Source organism: Triticum aestivum, chromosome 5B (genome assembly GCF_018294505.1).
Source record: "Triticum aestivum cultivar Chinese Spring chromosome 5B, IWGSC CS RefSeq v2.1, whole genome shotgun sequence".
Taxonomy (NCBI): domain Eukaryota; kingdom Viridiplantae; phylum Streptophyta; class Magnoliopsida; order Poales; family Poaceae; genus Triticum; species Triticum aestivum.
The window spans coordinates 688847879-688868999 of NC_057807.1; the positions used below are offsets into that span (position 1 = coordinate 688847879).

General features: G+C 41.4%; 1 pseudogene; it reads right to left on the reverse strand.

Annotated features, from left to right (window-relative positions):
- LOC123115293 (protein NRT1/ PTR FAMILY 2.11-like) overlaps window positions 1-13249 on the reverse strand; it is a 31267-nt pseudogene extending 18018 nt beyond the window's left edge.
- Window positions 13250-21121: the final 7872 nt, after the last annotated feature.

Genomic DNA, 21121 nt, shown 5'->3' on the forward strand with positions numbered 1-21121 from the left:
TCTCCTCTTAATGATGTTGAGTCTTGTGAAATCAATACTGCTTTGCTGAATCTTGTTACGAAAGATCAATTCATCGGCCTTCCTAGTGAAGATGCCGCTACTCATCTAAACAATTTTGTTGATTTGTGTGATATGCAAAAGAAGAAAGATATGGATAATGATATTGTTAAACTGAAGTTATTTCCATTTTCACTTAGAGATCGTGCTAATGTTTGGTTTTCGTATTTGCCTAAAAATAGTATTGATTCTTGGAACAAGTGCAAAGATGCTTTTATCTCTAAGTATTTTCCTCCCGCTAAGATTATCACTCTTAGGAACGATATTACGAATTTTAAACAACTTGATCATGAGAATGTTGCCCAATCTTGGGAAAGAATGAAATTGATGATTCGCAATTGCCCTACTCATGGTTTGAATTTATGGATGATCATACAAAAATTTTATGCCGGTTTGAACTTTGCTTCTAGAAATCTTTTAGATTCAGCCGCCGGAGGCACGTTTATGGAAATCACTTTAGGAGATGCTACGAAACTTCTTGATAATATTATGGCTAATTATTCTCAATGGCACACCGAACGATCTACTAGTAAAAAAGTGCATGCTATAGAAGAAATCAATGTTTTGAGTGGAAAGATGGATGAGCTTATGCGATTGTTTGATACTAAAAATACTCCTCTTGATTCCAATGATATGCCTTTGTCTACTTTAATTGAGAATAATAATGAATCTATGGATGTGAATTTTGTTGGTAGGAATAGTTTTGGAAACAATGCTTATAGAGGAAACTTTAATTCTAGACCGTTCCCTAGTAATTCCTCTAATAATTATGGAAATTCCTACAATAATTCTTTTGGTAATTTTAATAAGATTCCCTCTGATTTTGAGAATAGTGTGAAAGAATTTATGATTTCTCAAAAGAATTTTAATGCTTTGCTTGAAGAAAAATTGCTCAAAGTTGATGATTTGGCTAGGAACGTTGATAGACTTTTGCTTGATGTTGATTCTCTCAAACTTAGATCTTCTCCTCCTAAGCATGATATCAATGAGTCTCTCAAAGTAATGAGAATTTCCATTGATGAGTGTAAGGAAATAACCGCTAGATTGCGTGCTAAGAAAGAAAGCTTTATAAAAGCGTGTTCTTCTAGTTTCCATGAAAATAATGATGAGGATCTTAAAGTTATTGATGCATCTCCTATTAGATCTATGTTTTGCAATATGAATTTTGATGATTATGGGACTGATAATGAATCAACTTTGCCTAGAAGGCGTCCCAAAAATTTAGAGTCTTTTGATCTTGATGCTAACTTTGGTAAAAGTAAAATTGGAGAGGTCACGACTTTAAATAGTATTGAACCCACTATCTCGGATTTCAAGGAATTTGATTATGATAATTGTTCTTTAGAAAATTGTATTTCCTTGTTGCAATCTGTTGTTAATTCTCCACATGCTTATAGTCAAAATAAAGCTTTTACCAAACATATCGTCGATGCCTTGATGCAATCTTTTGATGAAAAATTTAATTTGGAAGTTTCTATACCTAGAAAACTTAATGATGAGTGGGAACCTACTATAAAGATTATAATTAAAGATCATGAGTGTTTTGCTTTGTGTGATTTGGGTGCTAGTGTTTCCACGATTCCGAAAACTTTATGTGATATTCTAGGTTTCCATGATCTTGATGATTGCTCTTTAAATTTGCACCTTGCGGATTCCACCACTAAAAAGACAATGGGAAGGATCAATGATGTCCTTATTGTTGCAAATAGAAATTTAGTGCCCGTTGATTTTATCGTTCTTGATATAGATTGCAATCTTTCTTGCCCTATTATTCTTGGTAGACCGTTCCTTAGAACGATTGGCGCGATTATTGATATGAAGGAAGGGAATATTAGATTCCAATTTCCATTAAAGAAAGGCATGGAGCACTTTCCAAGAAAGAAAGTCAAATTACCCTATCAATCTATCATGCGAGCTACTTATGAATCAAGTGATGTGGCACAATGTCTTGTCAGTTTCGAGCTGGTGTTCCCACCATCCTTCTTCAATATCATGACGCACGTCCTAGTTCATCTAGTCGACGAGATTGTCATTCGGGGCCCTGTATTTCTACACAGTATGTTCCGCTTTGAGAGGTTCATGGGAGTCCTAAATAAATATGTCCATAACCGCGCTAGGCCAGAAGTAAGCATCTCCATGGGCCATCAAACAGAGGAAGTCATTGGGTTTTGTGTTGACTTCATTCCTGACCTTAAGAAGATAGGTCTCCCTCAATCACGGTATGAGGGGAGACTGGGTGGAAAAGGCACGCTAGGAGGGGACTCAATAGTATGTAGGGACGGTCATTCTTGGTCTCAAGCACACTACACGGTTCTACAAAATTCTACCTTGGTGACCCCGTATATCGATGAACACAAGAACATTCTGCGCTCCAAACACCCGGACTAGTGTGACAACTGGACTACATGTGAACACATCAGTAGTTTCGGCAGTTTGTTCGAAACACGTCTCAGGCGTGACAACACTGTTTCTGACGACCTGTACTCATTGGCGAGGGAACCATCTTCGACTGTAATGACTTACAAAGGGTACGAGATAAATGGGAATACATTTTACACGATCGCTCAAGATCAAAAGAGCACCAACCAAAATAGTGGTGTCTGCTTTGATGCAAAAACCAAGAGGGGAAAGGACACATATTATGGTTACATATTGGACATATGGGAACTTGACTATGGACACGATATTAAGGTCCCTTTGTTTAAGTGCAAATGGGTCAATCTGTCGGGAGGCAGGGTATAGGTAGACCCATAATACGGAATGACATCAGTGGATCTGAACAATCTGGGGTACACAGATGAGCCATTCGTCCTAGGCAATGATGTGGCGCAGATTTCTATGTGAAGGACATGTCTACCAAACCAAGAAAAAAAGATAAGGAAGCGGATACATCATACGATGAGCCAAAATGCCACATAGTTCTTTCAGGAAAAAGAGACATCGTGGGATTGGAGGGCAAGACAGACGTGTCTGAAGATTATGAAAAGTTCCATGAAATTACTCCCTTCAAAGTCAAGGCTGACCCAAGCACCCTGTTAAACAATGAAGATTATCCATTGTTACGGCACAATAAGCAAAGAACACAAGCAAAGAAAAAGTGAAGACTTTCTATCAACAACTATTATGATGCCTTTGATGTAGAATATCACTGCAGTTACATTTGAACAAATGAAATCCCTTTGTAACAGATGAGTTTTCGTCCGAAACCCTGATACTTCCAAAGAGATTGTCTGTTTTGTACACGAAGTGCATCCAATTTTTTCGTAACCCTCTCAACTTTTTAGCACATGCTATATGGGTGAAATGATGATACCATGCCAACTTTCAACCTTTTCAGAGTTCATTTGAAATGCTTTTTATTTTCAGGGATCAACCAAAAAGCTTTTATAAACCTCTAGTATTATTGAAATTAAAATTATATAAAATTTATGCAACTAAAATTATCAAACTATTTGCTATTCAATACATTAAAAGCAAAAAGAATTTTCATAAAAAAATAAAAAAGAAAAAAAAAGAAAAAAAATAAGTAGAAACAAAATAAAATAAATAAGTAGAAACAAAATAAACTTTAATAAAGTAAAATAAATAAACTTTAAGAAAATAAATAAAAATAGCAACTATAAGTAGAAACAAAAAATAATAATAAAGCAAAAAAATAAAAAAAGCAAAAAAGAAAAGAAAATAAATAAGTAGAAACAAAATAAACTTTAACAAAGTAAAATAAATAAACTTTAATAAAATAAATAAAAATAGCAATAGTAAGTAGAAACAAAACAAAATAAATAATGCAAAAAAATGCCACCTACTGGGCCACCACAGCGTGAATACGACTAGAAACCCAACCACGGGCCAGGATTCAGGCCCGCAGAAGGCCCAGTAGGCCCACAAGCAGCATAGTATGCAATTAGGCCCAGTAAGACTGCATTGGAGAGGAGCTCGGGAGGGCAGCCGCAGTGGGGATTATAAACCACTCCGAGCTCCTCTCAACTAGCGAGGTGGGACTAAACATTTGGCCGCGGGGCAGCACAGGGCCTTTGGTCCCGGTTGGTGGCACCAACCGGGACTAAAGGGGTGCATTGGTCCCGGTTTGTGGCACCAACCGGTACAAGTGCACCCCTTTAGTCCCGGTTGGTGCCACCAACCGGGACCAAAGGCCCCCTGCTTCCCTCCCTTTGGGCTACTGAAAAGAGAGCTTTGATCCTGGTTGGAGGCACCAACCGGGACTGAAGTGTTGGGGAACGTAGCAGAAATTCAAAATTTTCCTACGAGTCACAAAGATCTATCTATGGAGAGACTAGCAACGAGGGGAAGGAGAGTGCATCTACATACCTTTGTAGATCGCTAAGCGGAAGCATTCAAGAGAACGAGGTTGAAGGAGTCGTACTCGTCATGATCCAAATCACCGGAGATCCTAGTGTCGAACGGACGACACCTCCGCGTTCAACACCACGTACAGCCCGGTGACGTCTCCCACGCCTTGATCTAGCAAGGAGAGAGGGAGAGGTTGGGGAAGACTCCGTCCAGCAGCAGCACAACGGCGTGGTGGTGGTGGAGGAGCGTGGCAATCCTGCAGGGCTTCGCCAAGCACCGCGGGAGAGGAGGAGTACTTGGGAGAGGGGGAGGGCTGCGCCAGAACTTGGGCTGCGGCTGCCCTCCCACCCCCACATATATATAGGGGCAAGGGAGAGGGGGGCCGGCCCCCTCAGATCCAATCTGAGGAGGGGGCGGCGGCCAAGGGGGGAGGAGTGCCTCCCAAGTCAAGTGGAGGCCCTCCCCTTAGGGTTTCCCCTCTCCCATGCGCATGGGCCTTGGGGGGGCTAGTGCCCCTGGCCCATTAAGGCTAGGGTGCCCCCCTATAGCCCATGCTGCTGTATTGGATGTGGTGTAACAATTTACGGACCTCCGGACGCCTCCAGAATCCTTCGGAACCTTCTGGAAGCTTCCCGGTACAATACCGGAAAAATCCGAACTTTTCCCGGAACCCGAACAACAACTTTCCATATATAAATCTTTACCTCCGGACCATTCCGGAACTCCTCGTGACGTCTGGGATCTCATCCTGGACTCCGAACAACATTCGGTAACCACATACAAACTTCCTTTATAACCCTAGCGTCATCGAACCTTAAGTGTATAGACCCTACGGGTTCGGGAGACACGTAGACATGACCGAGACAACTCTCCGGCCAATAACCAACAACGGGATCTGGATACCCATGTTGGCTCCCACATGTTCCACGATGATCTCATCGGATGAACCACGATGTCAAGGACTCAATCAATCCCGTATTCAATTCCCTTTGTCTAACGGTATTGTACTTGCCCGAGATTCAATCGTCCGTATATCGATACCTTGTTCAATCTCGTTACCGGCAAGTCTCTTTACTCGTTACGTAACACATCATCCCGTGATCAACTCTTTGATCACATTGTGCACATTATGAGGATGTCCTACCGAGTGGGCCCAGAGATACCTCTCCGTCACACGGAGTGACAAATCCCAGTCTCGATTCGTGCCAACTCAACAGACACTTTCAGAGATACCTGTAGTGCACCTTTATAGCCACCTAGTTACGTTGTGACGTTTGGTACACCCAAAGCATTCCTACGGTATCCGGGAGTTGCACAATCTCATGGTCTAAGGAAATGATACTTGACATTAGAAAAGCTTTAGCTTACGAACTACGATCTTTTTGCTAGGCTTAGGATTGGGTCTTGTCCATCACATCATTCTCCTAATGATGTGATCCCGTTATCAACGACATCCAATGTCCATGGTCAGGAAACTGTAACCATCTATTGATCAACGAGCTAGTCAATCAGAGGCTTACTAGGGACATGGTGTTGTCTATGTACCCACACATGTATCTGAGTTTCCTACCAATACAATTATAGCATGGATAATAAACGATTATCATGAACAAGGAAATATAATAGTAACTAATTTATTATTGCCTCTAGGGCATATTTCCAACAGTCTCCCACTTGCACTAGAGTCAATAATCTAGTTCACATCGTCATGTGATTAACACTCACACGTCACATTGCCATGTGACCAACATCCAAAGAGTTTACTAGTGTCATTAAACTAGTTCACATCGTCATGTGATTAAGACTCAATGAGTTCTGGGGTTTGATCATGTTTTGCTTGTGAGAGAGGTTTTAGTCAACGGGTCTGCAACTTTCAGATCCGTATGTACGTCGCAAATCTCTAGGTCATTCTGTAAATGCTGCTTCCACGCTCCACTTGGAGTTATTCCAAATGGTTGCTCCACTATACGTATCCGGTTTGCTACTTAGAATCATTCGGACAGGTGTTAAAGCTTGCATCGACATAACCCTTTATGCCGAACTCTTTATCACCTCCATAATCGAGAAACATGTCCTTAATTTACTCCAAGGACAATTTTGACCGCTGTCCAATGATCCATTCCTGGATCATTCTTGTACCCCTTGAATGACTCATGGCAAGGCACACTTCGGGTGCGGTACACAGCACAACATACTCTAGAGCCTACGTCTGAAGCATAGGGGACGACCTTTGTCTTTTCTCTCTCTTCTGTCATGGTCGAGCTTTAAGTCTTAACTTCGTACCTTACATCTCAGGCAAGAACTCCTTCTTTGACTGATCCATCTTGAACACCTTCAAGATCATGTCAAGGTATGTGCTCATTTGAAAGTACCATTTAGCGGTCTTTGATCTATCCTCATAGATCTTGATGCTCAATGTTCAAGAAGCTTAATTCAGGTTTTCTATTGAAAAACACCTTTTCAAATAACCCTATATGCTTTCCAGAAATTCTACATCATTCCTGATCAACAATATGTCAACAACATATACTCATCAAAAATTCTATAGTGCTCCCACTCACTTCTTTGGAAATACAAGTTTCTCATAAACTTTGTATAAACCCTAAATCTTTGATCATCTCATCAAAGCGTATATTCCAACTCCGAGATGCTTACTCCAGTCATTAGAAGGATTGCTGGAGTTTTGCATATTTGTTAGCGTTCTTCAGGATTGTCAAAACCTTCTGGTTGTATCACATACAACCTTTCCTCAAGAAAACTATCGAGGAAACAATGTTTTGACATTCTATCTGCAAGATTTCATAAATAATGCAGTAACTGCTAATCCAATTCCAACAAACTCTTAGCATCGCTACGAGGGAGAAAGCCTCACCATAGTCAAATCCTTGAACTTGTCGGAAAACATCTTTAACGACAAGTCGAGCTTTCTTAATGGTGATACTTACCATCATTGTTTGTCTTCCCTTTTAAAATCCATCTTTACCCAACGGCCTTACGACCATCAAGTATTATTTCTTCCGAAGTCATGGATCCTTTCTCGGATTTTATGGCCTTGATCCATTCCTCGGAATCCGGGCCCACCATCGCTTCTCCATAGCTCGTAGGTTCATTGTTATCCAGCAACATGACCTCCAAGACAGGATTACCGTACCACTCCGAAGCAGTACGCGTCCTTGTCATCCTACGAGGTTCGGTAGTGACTTGATCCGAAGTTTCATGATCACTATCATAAGCTTCTACTTCAATTGGTGTAGGTGCCACAGGAACAACTTCCTGTGCCCTGCTACACACTAGTTGAAGTGATGGTTCAATAACCTCATCAAGTCTCCACCATCCTCCCACTCAATTCTTTCGAGAGAAACCTTTCCTCGAGAAAGGACCCGATTCAAGAAACAGTCCCTATTGCTTTCGGATCTGAATTAGGAGGCTTACCCAACTGTTTTTGGGTGTCCTATGAAGATGTATTTATCCGCTTTGGGTTCGATCTTATCACGATGAAACTTTTTCACATAAGCGTCACAGCCCCAAACTTTCAAGAAACGACGGCTTAGGTTTCTCTAAACCATAGTTCACACAGTGTCATCTCAACGGAATTATGTGGTGCCCTATTAAAGTGAATGTGGTTGTCTCTAATGCCTAACCCATGAACGATAGTGGTAATTCGATAAGAGACATCATGGAACGCACCATATCCAACAGGGTGCAACTATGATGTTCGGACACACCATCACACTATGGTGTTCCAGGCGGTATTAATTGTGAAACAATTTCCACAATGTCTTAATTGCGTGCCAAAGCTCGTAACTCAGATACTCATCTCTATGATCATATCATAGACATTTTATCCTCTTGTCACAATGATCTTCAACTTCACTCTGAAATTACTTGAACCATTCAATAATTCAGACTTGTGTTTCACCAAGTAAATATACTCAACATCTACTCGAATCATCTGTGAAGTAAGAACATAACAAAATTCACTGCATGCCTCAGCACTCATTGGACTGCACACATCAAAATGTGTTACTTCCAACAAGTTGCTATCTTGTTCCATCTTACTGAAACCGAGGCTTTTTCAGTCATCTTGCCCATGTGGTATGATTTGCATATCTGAAGTGATTCAAAATCAAGTGAGTCCAAACGATCCATCCGCATGGAGTTTCTTTATGCGTATACACCAATAGACATGGTTCGCATGTCTCAAACCTTTTTTAAAACGAGTGAGTCCAAAGATCCATCAACATGGAGCTTCTTCATGCGTTTTACACCAATATGACTTACATGGCAGTGCCACAAGTAAGTGGTACTATCATTACTATCTTATATCTTTTGGCATGAAAATGTGTATCACTACGATCGAGATTCAACAAACCATTCCTTTTAGGTGCAAGACCATTGAAGGCATTATTCAAATAAATAGAGTAATCATTATTCTCCTTAAATGAATAACCGTATTGCGATAGACATAATCCAATCATGTCTATGCTCAACGCAAACATCAAATGACAATTATTTAGGTTTAACACCAATCTCGATGGTAGAGGGAGCGTGCGATGCATGATTACATCAACCTTGGAAACACTTCCAACACATATCGTCAGCTCACCTTTAGCTAGTCTTCATTTATTCCGTAGCTTTTATTTCGAGTTACTAACACTTAGCAACCGAACCGGTATCTAATACCCTGGTGCTACTAGGAGTACTAGTAAAATACACATTAACATATTGTATATCCAATATACTTCTATCGACCTTGCCTGCCTTCTTATCTACCAAGTATCTAGGGTGGTTCTGCTTCAGTGTCCGTTCCTCTTCTTATAGAAGCACTTAGTCTCGGGTTTGGGTTCAACCTTGGGTTTCTTCACTGGAGCAGCAACTGATTTGCCATTTCGTGAAGTAACCCTTCTTGCCCTCACCCTTCTTGAAACTAGTGGTTTCACCAACCATCAACAATTGATGCTCCTTCTTGATTTCTACATTCGTGGTGTCAAACATCGCGAATACTTCAAGGATCATCATATCTATCCCTGATATGTTATAGTTCATCACGAAGCTCTAGCAGCTTGGTGGCAATGACTTTGGAGAAACATCACTATCTCATCTGGAAGGTCAACTCCCACTCGATTCAAGTGATTGTTGTACTCAGACAATCTGAGCACAAGCTCAACGATTGAGCTTTTCTCCCTTAGTTTGCAGGCTAAAAAATCGTCGGAGGTCTTATACCTCTTGACGTGGGCACGAGCCTGAAATCCCAATTTCAGCCCTCGAAACATCTCATATGTTCCGCGACTTTCCGAAAAACGTCTTTGGTGCCTCAACTCTAAACCATTTAACATTACCGAACTATCATGTAGTCATCAAAACGCGTATGGCAGATGTTCGCAACATCCACAAACGACGTTCGGGGTTCAGCACACTGAGCGGTGCATTAAGGACATAAGCTTTCTACTGTCCGCATAATTGCTACTGTCAACTTTCAACTATATTTTCTCTAGGAACATATCTAAAATAGTAGAACTAAGCGCGAGCTATGACATAATTTGCAAAGGGCTTTTGACTATGTTCAGGATAATTAAGTTCATCTAATGAACTCCCACTCAGATAGACATCCCTCTAGTCATCTAAGTGATTACATGATCTGAGTCAACTAGGCCGTGTCTGATCATCACGTGAGACGGACTAGTCATCATCGGTGAACATCTTCATGTTGATCGTATCCACCATACGACTCATGCTCGACCTTTCGGTCTCTTGTGTTCCGAGGCCATGTCTGTACATGCTAGGCTCATCAAGTTAACCTAAGTGTTTCGCGTGTGTAAATCTGGCTTACACCCGTTGTATGTGAACGTAAGAATCTATCACACCCGATCATCACTTGGTGCTTCGAAACGACGAACTTTCGCAACGGTGCACAGTTAGGGGGAACACTTTCTTGAAATTTTTAATGAGGGATCATCTTATTTACTACCGTCGTTCTAAGAAAATAAGATGCATAAACATGATAAACATCACATGCAATCAAATAGTGACATGATATGGCCAATATCATTTTGCTCCTTTTGATCTCCATCTTCAGGGCTCCATGATCATCATCGTCACCGGCATGACACCATGATCTCCATCATCGTGTCTCCATGAAGTTGTCTCGCCAACTTATTACTTTTACTACTATGGCTACCGGTTAGCAATAAAGTAAAGTAATTACATGGCGTTGTTCAATGACACGTAGGTCATACAATAAATAAAGACAACTCCTATGGCTCCTGTCGGTTGTCATACTCATCGACATGCAAGTCGTTATTCCTATTACAAGAACATGATCAATCTCATACATCACGTATCATTCATCACATTCTTCCTGGCCATATCACATCACATAGCATACCCTGCAAAAACAAGTTAGACGTCCTCTAATTGTTGTTTGCATGTTTTACGTGGCTGCTATGGGTTTCTAGCAAGAACGTTTCTTACCTACGCAAAACCACAACGTGATATGCCAATTGCTATTTACCCTTCATAAGGACCTTTTTCATCGAATCCGTTCCGACTAAAGTGGGAGAGACTGGCACCCGCTAGCCACCTTATGCACCAAGTGCATGTCAGTCGGTGGAACCTGTCTCACGTAAGAGTACGTGTAAGGTCGGTCCGGGCCGCTTCATCCCACAATACCATCGAAACAAGATTGGACTAGTAACGGTAAGAATATTGAACAAAATCAACGCCTACAATTACTTTGTGTTCTACTCGTGCAAAGAATCTACGCAATAGACCTAGCTCATGATGCCACTGTTGGGGAACGTAGCAGAAATTCAAAATTTTCCTACGAGTCACCAAGATCTATCTATGGAGAGACTAGCAACGAGGGGAAGGAGAGTGCATCTACATACCCTTGTAGATTGCTAAGAGGAAGCGTTCAAGAGAACGGGGTTGAAGGAGTCGTACTCGTCATGATCCAAATCACCGGAGATCCTAGTGCCGAATGGACGGCACCTCCACGTTCAACACACGTACAACCCGGGGACGTCTCCCACACCTTGATCCAGCAAGGAGAGAGGGAGAGGTTGGGGAAGACTCCGTCCAGCAGAAGCACAATGGCGTGGTGGTGGTGGAGAAGCGTGGCAATCCTACAGGGCTTCGCCAAGCACCGCGGGAGAGGAGGAGTACTTGGGAGAGGGGGAGGGCTGTGCCAGAAGTTGGGCTGCGGCTGCCCTCCCTCCCTCCACATATATATAGGGGCAAGGGAGAGGGGGTCCGGCCCCCTCAGATCCAATCTGAGGAGGGGGCGGCGGCCAAGGGGGGAGGAGTGCCTCCCAAGTCAAGTGGAGGCCCTCCCCCTTAGGGTTTCTCCTCTCCCATGCGCATGGGCCTTGGGGGGGCTGGTGCCCCTGGCCCATTAAGGCTAGGGTGCCCCCCTACAGCCCATGCTGCTGTATTGGACATGGTGGAACAATTTCCGGACCTCCGGACCCCTCCGAAATCCTCCGGAACCTTCTGGAAGCTTCCCGGTACAATACCGGAAAAACCCGAACTTTTCCTGGAACCCGAACAACAACTTTGCATATATAAATCTTTACCTCCAGACCATTCCGGAACTCCTCGTGACGTCCGGGATCCCATCCGGGACTCCGAACAACATTCGGTAACCACAGACAAACTTCCTTTATAACCCTAGCGTCATCGAACCTTAAGTGTGTAGACCCTACGGGTTCGGGAGACACGTAGACATGACCGAGACAACTCTCCGGCCAATAACCAACAGCGGGATCTGGATACCCATGTTGGCTCCCACATGTTCCATGATGATCTCATCATATGAACCATGATGTCAAGGACTCAATCAATCCCGTATTCATTTCCCTTTGTCTAACGGTATTGTACTTGCCCGAGATTCGATCGTCGGTATACCGATACCTTGTTCAATCTCGTTACCGGCAAGTCTCTTTACTCGTTACGTAACACATCATCCCGCGATCAACTCTTTGATCACATTGTGCACATTATGATGATGTCCTACCGAGTGGGCCCAGAGATACCTCTCCATCACACGAAGTGACAAATCCCAGTCTCGATTCGTGCCAACCCAACAGACACTTTCGGAGATACCTGTAGTGCACCTTTATAGCCACCCAGGTACGTTGTGACGTTTGGTACACCCAAAGCATTCCTACGGTATCCAGGAGTTGCACAATCTCATGGTCTAAGGAAATGATACTTGACATTAGAAAAGCTTTAGCATACGAACTACTATCTTTGTGCTAGGCTTAGGATTGGGTCTTGTCCATCACATCATTCTCCTAATGATGTGATCCCGTTATGAACGACATCCAATGTCCATGGTCAAGAAACCGTAACCATCTATTGATCAACGAGCTAGTCAATCAGAGGCTTACTAGGGACATGGTGTTGTCTATGTACCCACACATGTATCTGAGTTTCCTATCAATACAATTATAGCATGGATAATAAACGATTATCATGGACAAGGAAATATAATAATAACTAATTTATTATTGCCTCTAGGGCATATTTCCAACATGAAGGGCGCATTGGTCCTGGTTCATGGCACCAACCGGGACCAATGCTCAGTGTATATAAGCAACACTTGTGAAAATTTTCAGTTTCATTGCGCATTTGCCCCCCAACGATGATGAGCTTATCGATGCCACCAGGCTGCCTGTGCTTGTGGCCGCCGTTGCCGCCCGCACTTCGTCGCTGTTGCCCTGCGCTTCGACGCCACCCCTGCGCCCCAACGCTGACGCCATGCTCCTCGTCGCCGACCCTGCCTGCTCGTCGCCGTCGCCGCGCCCTGCACCACCGTCGTCGCCGCGTTCGAGCCCGCTGTGAGCGCCGCCCAGATCCCCTCCTCCTGATACGTCTCCATCGTATCTACTTTTCCAAACACTTTTGCCCTTGTTTTGGACTCTAACTTGCATGATTTTAATTGAAGTAACCCGGACTGACGCTGTTTTCAGCAAAACTGCCATGGTGTTATTTTTGTGCAGAAATAGAAGTTCTCAGAATGACCTGAAACTCCATGGAAGTTATTTTTGGAATTAATAAAAACTATTGGCGAAAGAATCAAGGCCAAGGGGCCCACACCCTGTCCACGAGGGTGGGGGGCGCCCCCCTAGGGCGCGCCCCCTGGCTCGTGGGCCCCCTGGTGCTCCACCGACCTCAACTCCAACTTCTTATATTCACGCCCAGGGAGAAAAAAATAGGAGAGAAGGATTCATCGCATTTTACAATACGGAGCCGCCGCCAAGCCCTAAACTCTCTCGGGAGGGCTGATCTGGAGTCCATTCGGGGCTCCAGAGAGGGGAATCCGTCGCCATCGTCATCGCCAACCATCCTCCATCACTAATTTTATGATGCTCAACGCCATGTGTGAGTAATTTCATCGTAGGCTTGCTGGACAGTGATGGGTTGGATGAGATTGACCATGTAATAGAGTTAGTTTTGTTAGGGTTTGATCCCTAGTATCCACTATGTTTTGAGATTGATGTTGCTATGACTTTGCTATGCTTAATGCTTGTCACTAGGGCCCGAGCGCCATGATTTCAGATCTGAACCTATTATGTTTTCATGAATATATGTGAGTTCTTGATCCTATCTTGCAAGTCTATAGTCACCTATTATGTGTTATGATCCGTTAACCCCGAAGTGACAATAATGGGGATACTTACCGGTGATGACCGTAGTTTGACGAGTTCATGTATTCATTAAGTGTTACTGCTTTGGTCCGGTACTCTATTAAAAGGAGGCCTTAATATCCCATAGTTTACAATAGGACCCCGCTGCCATGGGAGGGTAGGACAAAAGATGTCATGCAAGTTCTTTTCCATAAGCACGTATGACTATATTCAGAATACATGCCTACAATACATTGATGAACTGGAGCTAGTTCTGTGTCACCCTATGTTATAAATATTACATGAGGAATCGCATCCGACATAATTATCCATCATTGATCCGATCCCTATGAGCTTTTCACATATTGATCTTTGCTTAGTTACTTTACCGCTGCCACTGTTACAATTACTACAAAACTGCTACTATTACTTTTGCCACTGTTACCGTTACTTCCATACTACTTTGCTACTAAATAATTTGCTGTAGATACTAAGTTATCCAGGTGTGGTTGAGTTGACAACACAACTGCTAATACTTGAGAATATTCTTTGGGTCCCCTTGTGTCGAATCAATAAATTTGGGTTGAATACTCTACCTTCGAAAACAGTTGTGATCCCTTATACTTGTGGGTCATCAAGACTATTTTCTGGCGCCATTGCCGGGGAGCATAGCTCTATTCTTTGAGTCACTTGGGATTTATATCTGCTGATCACTATGAAGAACTTGAAAGACGAAAGAACTAAGATTTATCCCTCAACTACTAGGGGAGGTAAGGAACTATCGTCTAGCTCTGCACTTGATTCTCCTTCTGTTATGAGTAAACTTGCAACACCTAAACCCGCTTCCGCTATTAATTCTGATATGTCGCATGTTATTGATGATGCCACTTCTGCTATGCATGATACTTATGATGAAACTACTTCTATGCTTGATACTACTGTGCCATTAGGTAAATTTCTTGATGAACAACTAGCTAGGGCTAGAGAGAATGAAACTATTGAAACTGATAATATTGATGAAAGTGATGATGAAGGTTCTCCCCCTAAATATGAATTGCCTGTTGTTCCCGAGGGTTATGTTATGGATGAAGAAACTGCTAGAGATTTCTTTCTTGCAATGATAGATCTGATCTTAAGAAATTATTAGCTAAGCTGAAACAAAAGTCTCTAAATGCTAGAATGAAACATGACCTTTTTTTTCTGCTTCACCTATCTGTGTTACTGATAAGGATTATGATTTCTCTGTCGATCCTGAGATAATTACCTTGGTTGAATCTGCTCCTTTTTATGGCAATGAATCTGAAACTGTTGTGGCACATCTTACTAAATTAAATGATATAGCCTCCCTGTTCACTAATGATGAGAAATCTCACTACTACTATATCCTTAAAATATTTCCGTTCTCATTAAATGGTGATGCTAAAACCTGGTTTAATTCTCTTGATCCTAGTTGTGTGCGTAGTCCCCATGATATGATTTATTACTTCTCTGCTAAATATTTCCCCGCTCATAAGAAACAAGCTGCCTTGAGGAAAATATATAGTTTTGTGCAAATTGAAGAAGAGAGTCTCCCACAAGTTTGGGGGGAGGCTTCTCCGATTACTTAATGCTTTGCCTGATCACCCTGTTAAGAAAAATGAAATACTTGATATCTTTTATAATGGACTAACCGATGCTTCCAAGGACCACGTGGATAGTTGTGCTAGTTATGTTTTCAGGGAAAGAACAGTTGATCAAGCTGAATTGCTATTGAATAATATGTTGACAAATGAAAACAATTGGACACTTCCTGAGCCAACTCCTAAGTCAACTCCGAAGGAAAGAGGTGTTCTATTTCTCAGTGCTGAAGATATGCAAGAGGCAAAGAAATCTATGAAAGAAAAAGTTATTAAAGCTGAAGATGTTAAGAATTTGCCTCGTGTTGAAGAAATACATGGCCTTAATATACCACCTATTGAAGAAATACATGGTCTGGATAACCCGACACAGGTAGTGAAGGTAAATTCTCTCTATAGATATGATAAAATTGAAATCCCGTCTACTAAGTTTGCTAGCCAATGCTTGGATGATGTTGATGACTTTATGGCTAGACAAGAAAACTTCAATGCTTATGTTAGTAGACAAGTGAAAAATAATGCTTATATGATTGGACGTTTGAGTGATTATATGTCTAGAGTTAAGGGTGAACTTAAACTCACTAGTAAACATGCTTCTATGGTCACCACTCAAGTAGAACAAGTGCTTAAGGCTCAGAATGATTTGCTCAATGAGTTAAATGATAAGAGAAATGATAATGCTGTTAGAGTCATGACTAGAGGTGGTAGAATGACTCAGGAACCTTTGTATCCCGAGGGCCACTCTAAGAGAATTGAGCAAGATTCTCAGGGAAATAATGTTGATGCACCTAATCCTTTTAAAAAGAAGAAGAAGAAAAATGATAGGACTTTGCATGCTTCTAATGAACCTGTTGTAGACACACCTGAGAATCCTAATGATATTTCTATCTCTGATGTTGAAACACAATCTGGTGATGAACATGAACCTAGTGATAATGCTAATAATGATGTTCATGAAGATGCTCAACCTAGCAATACCAATGATATAGAAATTGAACCTGCTGTTGATCTTGATAACCCACAATCAAAGAATCAACGTTATGATAAGAGAGACTTCGTTGCTAGGAAGAACGGTGGAGAAAGAGAACCATGGGTTCAGAGACCCATGCCTTTTCCTCCTAAACTATCTAAGAAAAAGGATGATGAGGATTTTGAGCGCTTCGCTGAAATGATTAGACCTATCTTTTTGCGTATGCGTTTGACTGATACGCTTAAGACGAATCCTTATGTGAAGTACATGAAAGATATTATTACAAATAAAAGAAAGATACCGGAAGCTGAAATATCCACCATGCTTGCTAATTATACGTTTAAGGGTGGAATACCTAAGAAACTAGGAGATCCAGGAGTACCAACTATACCATGCTCCATTAAAAGAAACTATGTTAAAACTTCTTTGTGTGATCTTGGAGCCGGTGTTAGTGTTATGCCTCTCTCTTTATATTGTCGACTTGAATTCAATAAGTTGACACCTACTGAAATATCTTTGCAAATGGCCGATAAATCAACTGCTATACCTGTCGGTATTTGTGAGGATGTGCCTGTTGTGGTTGCAAATGTTACTATCTTAACGGACTTTGTTATTCTTGATATTCCCAAGGACGATAGTATGTCAATTATCCTTGGTAGACCCTTTTTGAATACCGCAGGGGATGTTATTGATTGCAACAAAGGCAATGTCACTTTTCATGTTAATGGTAATGAGCATACGGTATAGTTTCCGAGGAAACAACCTCAAGTTCACACTATCAATTCTATTGGAAAAATTCCATCAATTATTATTGGAGGTTTTGAATTTCCTCTTCCTACTGTCAAGAAGAAGTTTGATATTCTTATTATTGGGGATGTACATATCCCCGTTGAGTTAACCTAGTGTCATTTCGAAATTTCTCTAGTTTCATGCGATTCGGAATGAGTTTGTTAACAAGACTTGATCAACCTTGTTACTGGATTCCTTTTGATGAGCATGAGATGGACGAAGTTAGAATTCTCTGTACCCTCCTTTTACTTTCTGTTATTTAGATTAAATAAAGCAAAATTAGTATTTTCTGTCTGTTTCCTGAATTATCCATGTAATAAAAAATACCCCAAAAAATAAAATTTCTCCAAATGCCCTACAACTTAAATATGATTTTTTCTAGAATATTTGAGAATATCTGGCACTGAAACTCAGCAGGGGGAGCAAGCACCTGGCCACGAGGGTCCAGGTCGTGCCCCTGCCTCGTGAGACCCCGGTGGGGCCCCTCCACTTATTCTTAAACACATTCTCTTATTCTTGCTCCCAAAAAAATCAGTAACTAGCTCAAGCACGAGTTCTAGCTCAACTTGCTGCCATTTTCGATCTCCTAGCTCAAAGCTCCATTCACAAAACTGCTTTGGGGGATTGTTCTTTGGTATGTAACTCCTCCAATGGTCCAACTAGTTTTTGTTCTAGTGTTTTATTCATTGGAAATTTTTGCTGCTAAGGTGACCCTGTTCTTGAGCTTGCATGTCAAATTTATTTGGTCCCAAGTTGTTCTAATGCATGATATAGTCTATAGGCACTTGTGGGAGTAGTTTCTATCAATTTTATTGAGTTTGGTTTACTTTTATTTTGAGTTAATAAAAATTTCAGAAATTTTTCAGAGAAAAATGCATAGGAAATTGTACCAAGGTGGTTCCTCAAGGAAGCAAGGACCAAGGCTCGCAATACGTGAGCCAGACAATGAACCACCGAGGGAAGCTTACGTGCAGCCTTGTGAATGGCCGTCAGAGGAGTTTATGGTCAAAGCATGCATCAATGATGAATTTGATGCACATGTGCGTAATGCTGATCTTGAGGACTTCGTGCAAGATAAGTGCCCTCAATACTACCATTTAACTGATTCCTTTGTGAGAAGGTTTAAATTTACATCTTCGTGCAATCCTCACAATGTCCTGTTTGATCTTTATGATAAATCTTATACCATGGACTTAGAAGATTTTACTACTACTTGTAAACTCCTGCAATGGGGTAGTGCTAGTGAACCTCGCAAATCTGAATTTAAAGATTTTCTGGCTAGTATCACTGTGGGGGAATCCAGAGAAATAGCACAAGCTACCATAGGAAGCATTCATTTTCCTGCTATACATTATTTTTCTCTCTTTATAGGTAGATGCATAAATGGTAAGGATGAGGCATGTCACAGGTGTGTTCCTGATCTTAGTGTTCTCAGGATTGCAGTGTTAGGAGATAAAAAAATATAACATGGGGGCCATCGTTGCACGTAGGTTGCATAATAATGGTTTACTTGGAGATTTGTTTGGTGGAATTTATGCAACCCGTGTAGCTAATTATCTTGGGGTACCCATACATGAAAGTGATAGAGAGTTGCTTCCTTCTTATCTAGATTATAATGCCATGGTTAGCCATCAGTTTCTTGAAAGGAATGAACAGTTCCTCCAATATCGACTAATCTTTGACAGACGGCGTATTGTCCATATTGCTCTCCCTGCTCCTACTTCCTTTGACTTTCAGGCAAAAAGGAGATACTTTATAACCAGGAAGGAGGCTAATGAGTACGAGAGGAGGACGGAGGCAGCCCGCCTCCAAGCTGCAGCTCGTGAGGCAATGGCTGCTGCATCTCACTACGACCCTAGCTACCACTTTGATCCGTGGGCATAGACCAACTTAGGCCGAAAGCCTAAGCTTGGGGGAGTACGTATTTCTCAACGACGTTACATTCATGTTCACACACTCATTCTAGTTGTCGGTGCTCATACTTTTTCATTGTACAATCAATGCTAGTTTATTTTCTTTTTCTTGCTTTCTTCTTGTGTGTTTGAATAACCTTAAGAAAAACAAAAAAATTAGTAATAGCTCTTAGCTAGTATACTTTCCATGCTTGTAGTAGTAGTAACTAAAAGAAAACCCAAAAAGATTTCTTGTTCTTCTTTTGCTTGTTGGGAGCTTTCCCGTGTAAATAGTTTTATTTCTTTTTCTTTTTCTTTGTGGGGTCGAAAGGACAAGATCTCGATGAAAATGTTGAGTGGCTCTCATATGCATTATTGTTGATTTAACCAAGAGCCCATATTACTTTGTCTTCTCCCTTAAATTGAATGCTTGCAGATTCCAGCTTAGTCAATGCACGTGCACTATTATTATTATCCACACCGTTCAGTCGTGCAAGTGAAAGCAAATAATGACGATATATGATGAATTGATTGAGATGAGAGAAGCTGGTATGAACTCGACCTATCTTGTTTTTGTAAATATGATCAGTTCATCGTTCCTGATTCAGCTTATTATGAACAAACATGTTTGCAATGACAATTAGAGATTATAGTTGCTTATGTCATGCTTAATTAGCTAGAAGTTTATAATGGTTTACCTTGTGTGCCAACATGCTATCAAATGGTTGTGATGTGGTATGATAGGGTGGTATCCTCCTTTGAACGATTTGAGTGGCTTGACTTGGCACATGTTCATGCATGTAGTTGAAACAAAATCAACATAGCCTCCATGCTATTTATGTTCATGGTAGATTCGGTGTCTATTAATTTTAATGCATGTTCATGATTGTTGTCTCTCTCTAGTTGGTCGCTTCCCAGTCTTCTTCTAGCCTTCACTTGTACTAAGCGGGAATACTGCTTGTGCATCCATTTCCATAAACCCCAAAGTTATTCCACATGAGTCCACCATACCTTCCTATATGTGGTATCTACCTGCCGTTCCAAGTAAATTTGTATGTGCCAAACTCCAAACCTTCAAATGAAATTCTGTTTTGTATGCTCGAACAGCTCACATATCAACTAGGGCTATTTGTATCTTCCATGTTAGGCGGGTTATTCTCAAGAGGAGTGGACTCCGCTCCTCACTCACGAGAAAATGGATGGTCACCGGGATGCCCAGTCCCATGCTCAAATCAAATCAAAATAATTGCAAACAAAACTCCCCCAGGATTGTTGTTAGTTGCAGGCACCCATTGTTTCGGGCAAGCCATAGATTGATGATTGTTGGTGGTGGGGGAGTATAAACTTTACCATTCTGTTTGGGAACCGCCTATAATGTGTGTAGCATGGAAGGTATCGAGATCTCTTGGTTGGCATGTTGACAATGAAAGTATACCACCCAAACCATTATTATCTCTCTTTCAAAATCGAGCTCTGGCACCTCTACAAATCCCTGCTTCCCTCTGCGAAGGGCCTATCTATTTACTTTTACGTTGAGTCATTACCCTCTTATTTAAAAAGCACCATTTGGAGAACACACCTCTGTCATTTTCATGCATTACTATTAGTTTATATTGGGTATGACTATGACTGGATCTCTTTTACCATGAATTACAATGTTTAGTCAGTCCTTGATCTTTAAAGGTGCTCTGCGTTTATGTTTTGCGGTCTCAGAAAGGGCTAGCGAGATACCCTCTTGTTATATCATATTATGATTGTTTTGAGAAACTGTTGTCATCCGAGTTTTATTATTATTGCTCGCTAGTTGATTATGCCATTGATAGAAGTAAACATGAGACCTAATTGTTATTGTGAATA